The sequence below is a fragment of the Camelus bactrianus genome, chromosome 5, assembly GCF_048773025.1.
Source record: "Camelus bactrianus isolate YW-2024 breed Bactrian camel chromosome 5, ASM4877302v1, whole genome shotgun sequence".
NCBI lineage: Eukaryota > Metazoa > Chordata > Mammalia > Artiodactyla > Camelidae > Camelus > Camelus bactrianus.
In genome coordinates, this window is record NC_133543.1 from 37,107,784 (window position 1) to 37,119,272 (window position 11,489).

Genomic DNA, 11,489 nt, shown 5'->3' on the forward strand with positions numbered 1-11,489 from the left:
TAGGTGTACAGTAGTAATAAGATCTTACATTTGCACAGCACAATATAATCTGCTTCTCACTACAATCATTTGAATTAGGCAGAAAGATCATTTTCCCCAGATTATAGACAAGGAAACCAAAATTTGGCAAGAGTTAGTGGTATGAGACAAAAGAAAAATCTATGTATATTGGTCTCTGCCCCCGTTCCCAGCACAGAGCTCCTCTAACTCTTGTAGTTTCCTAAGTGATAAGAGCACTGGAAACATCTTTTGTTTTAATGTTTGGTCTTTGACCTGGTTCCCAACACCAAGCTCTTAAATCTCTTGGAATTTCCTGGGTGATAGGACTGTCTTCTGTTCTAATGAGGTGACTCTGGGTAGGCTCCTGGATGACTTCCCGATGGGGGCTGGTCACCAAGCCATGATTAGAAGCTTGAAATCTGAAGTCCCATCCCCGATCCTCCTGTAGGGAGAAGGGCTGGAAATGGAGCTAATGATTGATTGTGCCTATGTGATGAAGCCTCCTTAAAACTCCCAGAAGTATGAGGTTTGGAGTTTGGGGGCTGGTAAACAACTGGAGGTTGTGGGAGAGTGGTGCATCGGGAGAAGGCATGGAAGTTCTGTGCCCCTTTCCATATACTTTGCCCTATGCATCTCTTCCATCTGGATGTTCATCTGTATCCTTTATCATCCTTTTAGAATAAACTGGTAAACAGTAGATAAACTGTTTTTCTGAGTTCTATGAACCACTTTAGTAAATTAATTGAATCCATGGAAAGGGTCATGGGAACCTCAGATTTATAGCCTACTGGTCAGAAGCACAGATAACAACCTGGACTTGCAATTGACAGCCTTGTAGGACTAAGCTCTTAACCTGTGGGATCTGATGCTCTTTCCAGGTAGACAGTGTCTGAATTGAGTTAAGTTGTTGGACACCCAGCTGGGGTCACAGAATTGCTTGATGTGGGAAAACCTCTCACACATCTGGTGTCAGAGGTGTGATGAGGGTAGTAGTTGTGTGAGAGTAAGGGAGAAACACAGGTAGAGGACTGAGGTTTTCCTACTCAAGTGGCTTGCCAGGTCCCACAGCAGAAAGGGGTGAAACTGGAAACAGAACCTGTAGATTCTACCAAATCTCCTATAGAGGTCAGAGAATCTACATGTTTCCAGTCTTACTATTTCCTGACTAAGCGGCCTTCTACAAGTTTCTCAAGCTCTCTGAACTTGAGCAGCCTTGTCAATAAAATAGAATAAAAATCTCTCACATTGTTGCTCTGAGGGTGAAATAATGTGTGAAAAAAGTTCCATCAACAGCAAAGTGTTATTCAAAGTTCAAGCATACTTACTGTTTTACTCCTCTACAAACAGTAACTACAGATTTCCAGAAGCATCTAGTTTAGAGACCACCGGATGACAGCATGCCTCAATTCTGGGTAAGATTATACAGATGTCAGAGGCTGGGTGGTGCTGGGATCAGCCACGGGTTGGGTCTACTCCAGAGCAGACTTAGGACAACCTTGGAGGTGTCACACACATCCAGTCCTGCCCTACACCTTGATCCCTCATCCTAAAATTAATGTGGCTCCTTGAATGATTCTACTTAGAGCAACACATCCAAGTGCTAGAACCAGAAGCCATGGTGGAAGGATGAGCAAAGATGTTGGTCAACATGGATCTGAGTCTGAATCTCTGACCTGCTGTTCACCAGTTCTTAGACAAGTTTATCAAAGTTTTAAAATCTCAGCTTTTCACCCTTAAAATGGGAATTTTAATAATGTTTTGGAGGGCTGGAGTAAGTTTTAGATGGCCCAGCATATGTGGAAGTGCTGTATGTGGTATGTGATTGATACTGTGTCCAGTGAAGGGTAGATTCCATTCTCTTTTCCTCTGTTAGCATTTCCATGGTATTTCCATGAACAGAAATCTCTACCATAAGGCTATTTGTGAAGTTTTTCTTCAAATTGCTGATTGGTTTTGTTGTGGTTGTTAATTAAAATAGCTGAAGGTTTTTTTTTTTCTCTTTTTTTCTTGAATCTTGGTCTGGATCTGTGCCATGCTGAAGTCCAGAAAGTTGAATTTTTGGTTTAATTCCAACATTATTCTGCTAAGTTACTATTTTTTTTTTTTAGAAAACAAGTTGTTTTAATAATGTATGAGGTTTATAATGCATGTGTCTCACAGTTTGTAAGAAACAGAGCAAAACACCCCTAAGTGATAAAGTGTGTTTAATGTAGGTCAACAAATTACACTTCTCAACCTTGGAATATATGAAATTTGATGGTTGGCTCTAGTCTGTACCTTGGCTGTGATTTACTCAGAAGTTCTGAAGGCTGGAACTCATGATAATGGCACATGAGCTCTGGCATGGCTAATTCACATGTAATTTTAAATCGGTCTTGAGTCAAAAAGTTCTCTCTGAAGTTTAATTACCACAGGTCATAAATGCATGGAAAGATTCACTCTGGTGCTTGAATTTCCCACTACTGCTGGGCTGGGCAGCACTAGTGCTCACTCACAGCCATCGGGGAACCTCATGGTGATGTGTAAATGTCACTCTCAGCCCCTCTTCTCAAGTACAGGAGCATATGTTGCAAAAGAAAGGCTCATTTGTTTATGAAGGTGACCTGTAGGTCAGTGGCCTGATGGACAATTCAATAAATGGACAGGTTGTCACAATAAAATGTAAATAATAGTAAAATAAAATAAACCTCATCAATGTGGTTCCAAGGAAATAGATGCCAGGCCAAGTTAAGACTGCCACATGAACAAGAAAAGTTTTATTTAAAAATATAGGAAACTACTATGACTTCAGGATAAGGAAGGAATCTTAAGACAAAAAAGCACAAACCATAAAGGAGAATATTGCTAACTTTTACTCCATTAAAGTTTAAAATGTCTGCATAACAAAAGGTACCAACAAACAAAGTCAGAAGACAAGCCACAGACTGGGATATGATATCTGCATACAACTGCCAAAAGATGAGCACCTGGATTAAATAAAGTAGTGCTATAGATGAATAAGACAAATTAATAGCCTAGTAGAAAAATGAGGAAAAGATATGAATCACAGAAGAGGAAAAGTTTTTGCCCAATAAACACATGAAAAGATGTTCAGTGTGACCAATAATTAGGGAAATGCAGATGTAAACAGATTTGGTGAAATTTTAAAAGTTCAGCAAGTGCTGGGATGGATCTGGTGAAATGGAAAGTCTCTTGTTACTGAAGGGGAGTGCCAATTGGTAGAGGTACTTTGGGGAAGAAATATTTGGCATTATCTCCTAATGTTGATGATATGCCTCCTCCTTAGCACAGCAATTCTATTCAAGAACAGAGCTTCCTGGGGGGTAGGCATAGTTCAGTGGTAGAATGAATGCTTAGCAATGTACAAGGTCCTGGGTTTAATCCCCAGCACCCCTATTAAAAAAAACAAAAGGAAAGAAAAAAGAAGAGAGTTTCCTGCAGTTGGTGCCCAGTGTGCTCTTCATGGGTCACACGGATGCTGAGATATTGATTCTGGAGGCTTGGGGACAGGTGGGAAGGAAAGGGCCTGCAGTGGCCTGAAGCCCCATATTGGTTTTCTCTGGACTCTCAACGAGGTGCCTCATCTGTTTCCATCAGTGTGCCATACCTGTATTTTCATTTTCTATGCAAGGAAAAAAATGGAGCAACACTGCCCAGAAACATGTGCCTTCAATTTCACAAGGAGATATTCATAAGCGCTATAAATATGTGACTACAGCCTTGCTTATGCTATGTTAAAAAACATGGTTACAGCATTGTTTATGATCACAAAGACTTGGAAACCACTCGAATATCCCATTCAAAGCTTGCTAACTCAGAAACGCCTTTCCTGAAGAAACTTTCTAAAGTTGCATGTCCTCTTCTGTTACCCTCCAACCCTTTTCTTTGCTTTTCATTCACTTCATAGATATTCTCAAAAGTGACATTCTGTTATACATTTATTTGTTTCTTATTTATCTCCACCACTAGATGTCAATTCCATGAGGCAGGAAACTATTTTATTCACTTCTGTATCCTAAAAAAAAAAAAAGCATGAAGTATGAAGCCCAGGAGATACTCAAAATTTTTTTCAATATTGAATGAACATCCACTTTTCAGTTTAACTGCATATACTTATGAAACAGAATACTACACAACAATTAGTATGTATGAATTAGGGTTCTATGTACCAACACAGAAATTTTCTTAAAAACATAATGTGCAAAAAAGCAGGTTGAAAATATGTATCATGATATAATTTTTATAAAAAGTGAAAACATGCCAAATATGCCTATGAATTAATAACATATATTCTATATGTACAATAGCATAAAATGACACACCAAATTCAGGAATTACTGGAGTTACTACATGGAACACAGCAGGGAAAAAAGAAAAGAAAGTGATACACAAGGCTTCAACTGTCTGGAATATTTTATTTCTTTTAAAAAATAACACAAGTATGGCAGATGTGTTAGTACTCAATGGATTTACTTATTGGATATACAGGGATTTTTTTTTTAAAAAATTGGGGGTAAGTAGGTAATTAGGTTTATTTATTTTTACTTATTTATTTTAATGGAGGTACTGGGGATTGAACCCAGGACCTCATGCATGCTAAGCAGCAGCTCTACCACTGAGCTATATCCTCCCTCCAGATATACAGGTTTTTAAAATATATATATATTTTAGTATATTCTTGTATGTTTGAAAAATTCTACCATGTATATTTTATGAAAAAAATACTACTCACTTGGTAAACAATTCATTTTGTGCTATAGTAAGGCAAACATTTGGAAGAAGTGGTAAACGAGTTCCTGGGACGTTTGCCTCTTCTGCAGCATGGATCAAAGCCTTCTTCCCATCAAACTTTCCTAAGTTTTAGTTAAGGGGCAAACTGGGGAAGTGGGCTCTCCCTCTACCATTGGAGCGGCTCAGAGAGTTTCCGCCTCCCTGAAGATGTCTTATAGGGCTTCTATAATGTGTGCTTTGTTCCACTTTCTGGCCCAGTCTCTGCATCCTGGAAGTCGAACAGAGTTTCCTCCTCTGACTGCTGGGATGTGCTGGGGCATGGCAGTAGCAGGGACTGTCATTCAAACAGGGCTGCAGCTGCTGTGATTCTGACACTGGGGGATGTGCACTTCAGCATCACGTCCCACTCTGATGCTAAACAGCCCTTTTTGGTCTTTTAATAGATTTTGGGGGGAGGAGGAAGTGGAGGCTGAGGTTAGCTTGTTCACTGTGTGCCTGTCTCAGCCAGACTGGCATCTGGCACCAAGCCTACCGTTTAGTCAGATGGTATTGTTTTCTGTTACACACACGCACACACAGAGCATGAGCTCAAGCCGTTCAAGCCATATGTCTCTGTGCCTGAAAGTGACACTGCACTGGCCAAAATTATATTTAACCACATTCTGAGATATAAGCTCAAAATACATGTTCATTGGCATCTATAATGTCAAATGAGGTTCAGTTTTTTCAAGATGGCAGTAGGATGGAGAGAGCAGATGAGACTCCCTTCAGATGATGTCTACTACCTTTAGTGAAAAGAACTTGCAAATTGTGGTGAGAAGTTCAGTTCAACCAATTCTCATACAAAGAGGATTTGGAACCTTTCGGACTCTCGGTGGACCATTAATGCAAACTTCCCAAATCTCCCTGGCCCCAATGCCTAAAGATAGCTAGGATGAGCATAAAACTCAGCCCTCTTCTTCCACCCTTATGTGACTGTTCTGGATGAAAAACTCCCCAGAACGCATTAAGACCTGCCCTCTCACTCTCTATAGAAACTCCAGAAATTTCAGAACTATTAGAGCAGGGACTGACAACCTGGAACATAGCAACACCCATTTCTTTACAGACTGACCATCACCGTCTTCACACTACCACGACAAGGTTTAGAAGTGCTGAAACCACACAGCCAAAAAGCCTAAAATAGTCACTCTCTGATCTTTATTGAAAAGGTGTGCTGACCCCTTGGTAATAAAATCCCGTGGTCAAGAGGACTGATTAGGTTGCATGTTATGGTCAAGAAATAGCAGGTCAAAAAGATGTTTCCATTCAGTTTATACCAGATGAGCAGCAAAACTGGGGGCCAAGTATGCTCCTCATTTATTTATTTTTTTAAAATTACAAAAATCAAAGAAGTACTCCTTCGTAGCATAGTCCCTTTCTTGATTAGAAATTGTTCCCTGCTGTCCTATGATAACTTCCCTTAACATTTACAATGAAATAACACAGGACTTTAGTTTCTCTGTAACTCAGCCTCTTTGCTCAAGCTGTGGTGGCTTCCCAGACTTGTCACCCCACACCTGATGGCTGGAGGCCAAGATGACCATGACATTGGCGTAGCCCAGTCTGGGCAGGCTGATGACACACAGCTAGTTAAATGCTCTTTCAAGGGCAACACTAACAAGCTTCCCCAAATAACAGGTCATTTATTCATCACCAGTTTGTGATTATCACTGTCCCTTTTGTCTTAGAAGAACACTCAGGCAGATTCTCACTGGACACAGAAGGCAAATAAATACACTTCTTTATGTGTCTATGCAGATCTATGAGTTCTAAAACCACTTGACTGATCCAAGCTGTAAGAAAATGATTATTTCAAAGAACTCTCCATTCATGACTTACTGTAGCTAATGATGTTGGTTTCCAGACAGCTTGTAACTACTGATATTATATGCAACATGATGTATTTGGCAAAGTTACTAACCCAAGAAAAATCTGCTCTGGGTAATCTGCTTTGTGGTGACTGGACTGAGAGCAGGAGACTGGAAGTCATGTGACTCAGGGCAAGTCACTCAACCTCTTCAAATTTCAGTTTAGCTCTGGAAATGGGGAGTTTGGACTGAATACAAGAAAGTCATCTTCCTAGTCTACAAAGCACTTTCACAAGTGTTATTCTATGTTATCATTGTATGGTTTTTAGGTAAGTCATGAATCTCCACCATACTGAGATGCCACTGAAGATGCTGGAACCGACTTGGGAGCCCTGCAATCATCTAGAAGTAGGTCAAAGTGCAATTCTTGTTTCCCATCTTGCTCTTCTTTATAATGAAGGTATGCTCCAGCATTAGAATATTTTAAGGGTTTGCATTATCTTTGTTTTTAATTATTAACCTATGCCCTCTGCTGGCTCATCCCCTTGGTGCACTCCTTCTAGGTAACTGGCCTCAGTTAGTTGCTGCCATTGGCCTAAGATTAGAGCAAAGCTAAGAAATCCTAGCAGACACAGTAAAAATACCTCCTGCCTTGGTGCCCCAGGCCAAGCTGAATGACAGCCCGATTCTGAGAATTACGAAATGGCCAGAAGGAGGCCCCTGCGGCGGCGTGCGTTGTAGGTGCTTTCCTCCCCTTCCACTCAGTTAAACTTGGGGGAAGCATTTCACTTGTCTGAGCTCCTCCCTTTCCCAGGCAGCTCTGTTAATCCTGGTGGAGTCTCGGTGGTACAAACCTCAGATATATATATTTTTTATATTTTTATATATGTAAAAATATAAATAATATATATATGCCCTTAGTGAATACTCCTTTGTCCCACTGAACTGCACTTACAAAACACAAATTCAAAGTAAAATCATTAAGAATTTCAAGATGGCAACCACAGAGCGTTAGCCCCCAAGCATGGGATTCTTCTGAACCTGGAGCTCCATGCAACTGTATTGACTAAATGCCCATGAAGCTGGTCTTCATGTCTGCATGAATCTGCCTCAGCCATCCTGCAACCACAAAGGAAACATGGCCAAGTTTGAAAAGAAAGACAAAAGCACTTGGGTTCTTCTCACCATATGATCCAATGATCCCACTCCTGGGCATATATCTGGAGGGAACTCTAATTCAAAAAGATACGTGCATCCCAGTGTTCATAGCAGCACTATATATTTATACAATAGCCAAGACATGGAAACAACTTAAATGTCCATTGACAGATGACTGGATAAAGAAGTTGTGGTATATTTATACAATGGAATACTACTCAGTGATAAAAAGAATGAAATAATGCCATTTACAGCATTATTGCAGAGAAAGAAAAATAACATATGATATCACTCATATGTGGAATCTAAAAAAAAAAAGAAAAAAGAGGACACTAATGAACTCATCTATGAAACAGAAACAGATTCACAGACATAGTAAACAATCTTATGACCACTAAGGGAAAGGGGGTGGGAAGGGATTCATTTGGGAGTTTGCAATTTGCAAATGTTAACCACTATATAGAAAAATATATTAAAAAACACAAATTTCTTCTGTATAGCAAAGGGAACTGTATTCAATATCTTGTAATAACCTTTAATGAAAAAGAATATGAAAATGAATATATGTATGTATATGCATGACTGGGACATTGTGCTGTACACCAGAAACTGACAATTGTACTTCAATTAAAAAAAAAAAAGCACATGAGTCCTTGACATTATTAAGCTACTAAATTAACCAACCTTGGAAACTGCCTATATTCAAGAATTTTTGTTATAGGAGGTGATAAACCCTGTGTTTTAGAGGCCACTTTTACTTGGGTCTTTCATTAGTCACAATTGAAAGTACTCTAACTGATAGGAAAGATCACACATTGATGAAAAAGGCTACAAAAGGGACTAGAATGGGGTAGTTAAGCTAGAGGAGTTTTGTTCTGACATTCAAATCTAGAGACACTCCCCTAGAGAATGCTATTTCTGCTTTTCCCCAAGCACTCTGAGGATATGAGTGGGCCAGTGTGTTCTTTGGAACCAAGCACAATGATGCCCTCACTTACTTTCCACCCCCTCACACTCCTCCACTCTTAGAAGGCTTAACAAGTTCAAGTAGGACAGACATTGGAAACTATGATACAGAATAAACACAACACCCACATTGATTTTAGGTACACAAGAATTGAGATGATGGAACGAGGTCACTGTGAGCTTCAGAGATAGTTTGAGGCAAAATAATAAAATAGATGAAGCTTGTTTGGGGCTCGCCTGCTCTGTAACAGAATTTTCCATCCTTCAGAGACCCTCCCCAATGTAAATATCTTGAGTTCTAGGTCATTCCTGCTTAAGGTGCTAACTAATAAATTTAAGGTTATGTTTCACATAAAGGTTTGATTGACTAGCCCCTCAAGTTCCTTCGAACTTTGAGATTTTATGATTCTTCACTGGCTGCTCTGTGTCTCTCCTACATAGAGATCCTGGGACTGTAAACCTTTGGGGATCTCAAGAAATTCCAAGTCCATAAAACTGTTCCTTGAACTATGGGTTAAAAGAATAAATGACATCCTCTGGAAAAAATAGCTTCAAGGAAAAGGCAGTATGAGAGAAGTAACTGAAGGGTGTACATGTGATAACACATCTGGAGGGAAAGCCATTCCATCTAGGAGATCGGCAGGCACGCAGGCACAGATGTGCTTCCTTCTGCCTGAGGAAGTGGGATGTAATGCTTAGAAACTTCTTCACTCCTTCTCAGGAATGGTCAGCACTGTCCAGGCCTCTCAGACATTTCTAGAGACAAGAGCAGGGGTCTATAAACTATGGGTCACTTTTTTACTCTTACAAGTTGTACTGGGTAGAATAGCATCTCCCCACATTTATGTCCTCCTGGAATATCAGAATGTGACCTTATTTAGACATACGTGTAAGATGAGGTCATTCTGGATTCAGGTAGGCCCTAAATCCAGTGAATGGTGTCCTTATGGGAAGGACTGTGAAGACCCACAGGGAAGATGGTGTTATGAAGATGGAGGCAGAGAGTGGAGGTATGCTGCCACAAGCTGAAGAACACCAGGCGCAACCAGAAGCTGGAACCGACAGGGAAGAAGTGTTCCTCAGAGGATTCAAAGGGAGCATGGCCTTGCCAACACCTTGACTGTGGACTTACATAGCCTCCAGAACTGCAAAAGGATAAACTTCTGTTGTGTTGACCCCCCTGAGTCTGTGGAAATTTATTATGGCAGCCCTAGGAAACTAATACACAGGCCCCTCATGGGGGCCACTGACTACATGGAATGATAAGGCTTAATAACTGACCACTGACTGGGCCTTCCACCTTCCGAAGGGGAAATGGACAAGGTACTTCCTCAACAGAACACCTGCTCGCCTCTGTGCATGGGGGAGCAGGCCTTACCTTTCCATCTAGAATAAGCCCATGAGGTGAGCGATATCAAACAGGATGCTGTCTCAAAGGTCAGCATTCCTGGCTGCGGCGTGCCTATGCATATGCCTCTGGAGCCGCCCACTCCTACCTTTCCATCACAACCGCTGCCAAACAACGTCGGACCACAAGGTCTTCCTGTTCAAACCAGTGAGTTTTCTCAGTGACATCAGACAGGAAGGCTGAAAACTGTTGGAAGTCCCCTCCATGTTGGATTAGCGACACATGGGTGAACCGAGCCCATACATTATTCAGAGGGGAAAAATGTGGGCTTTGACTGAACTTTGAAGGAATCAGCAGCCATTCAGGAGGAGAGTGCCCTATTGTTCTACTTTCCAGAATACAAAGGGCAAGCGGCATTCTTCACAGCATAGCTAATGGAATGCACACAGACGGCAGACATCTCTGATGAGCTCTGAAGTCCTGTGCAAAGAGCCCTGATCAGAGGAAGGATGGTCACACTTTTTCTATTTCTGTAACATTACAACTCAGTGATACTCAGGTCAGTAGTTTCCGGATAAAACGGTGTCATCTGTGAAGAGTGTACTTGTCAACAGAGCCAAGGTCCCCTCAGGAGGGCCACCAGGCAGATTAGGTTGACATTCATGCCATTGTCTGGCAGATCCTTCCCTGAAACATGGGAAGCCTTTCCTGCATGGTGGAGGAAGAAGAGAAATGGTTGGGAAATTCATTAAAAAAAAAAAATTCCACACCATTTGTTTCTTCGAGACCAGAAAAGCATTTTCTAAAAAGAGAGAAGGAAACTCTGACCAAAAGGATCAAGTGAAAGCTAACAGGGCCTTTTGTCCAGATCATTTGCAAGGGTTCTGAATAGATTCCTGGTGTAGGCTCTTTGGTCAGTAATGAAAATTTAAGTATTTTTGGGGAAAAAAAAAAGTATTCTGGAAAGGACATAGAACAAACCCTGAAATTGCAAATATTTATTTGCACCTTATGCTACCACTGAGGATTTGCATAAACACTTAAAAAATATATTATCTTGTTTACATTTTCCTTGGCAAAAATTTCTTAATCTGTGGATTAAACTGATCTGCCATTATTAAGTTGGCTTGACTTTCAAAGGTAGGAAAGTGTTTTATTAAGGAAAAAAAAAATACACTGATAGTACAAATTTGATTTCTAAAATTCTGTTTTCTTGTAACGTATTTCTGCTGTTTCAAATTAAAAAGTACAACTCAACTCACATAATACTCACAAAAAGACACTAAAATTATTTATAAACTTATCTAACAATATCTATAATGCTTAATTAAGCTTGTTATGTAAAGTACATTTTAGGAATTAGACTGTATTTAGGGAAGATACATGAATCATTCCAGGTCACCAGATTTGCCTTAATAAAAATCTTCAGCATTTTT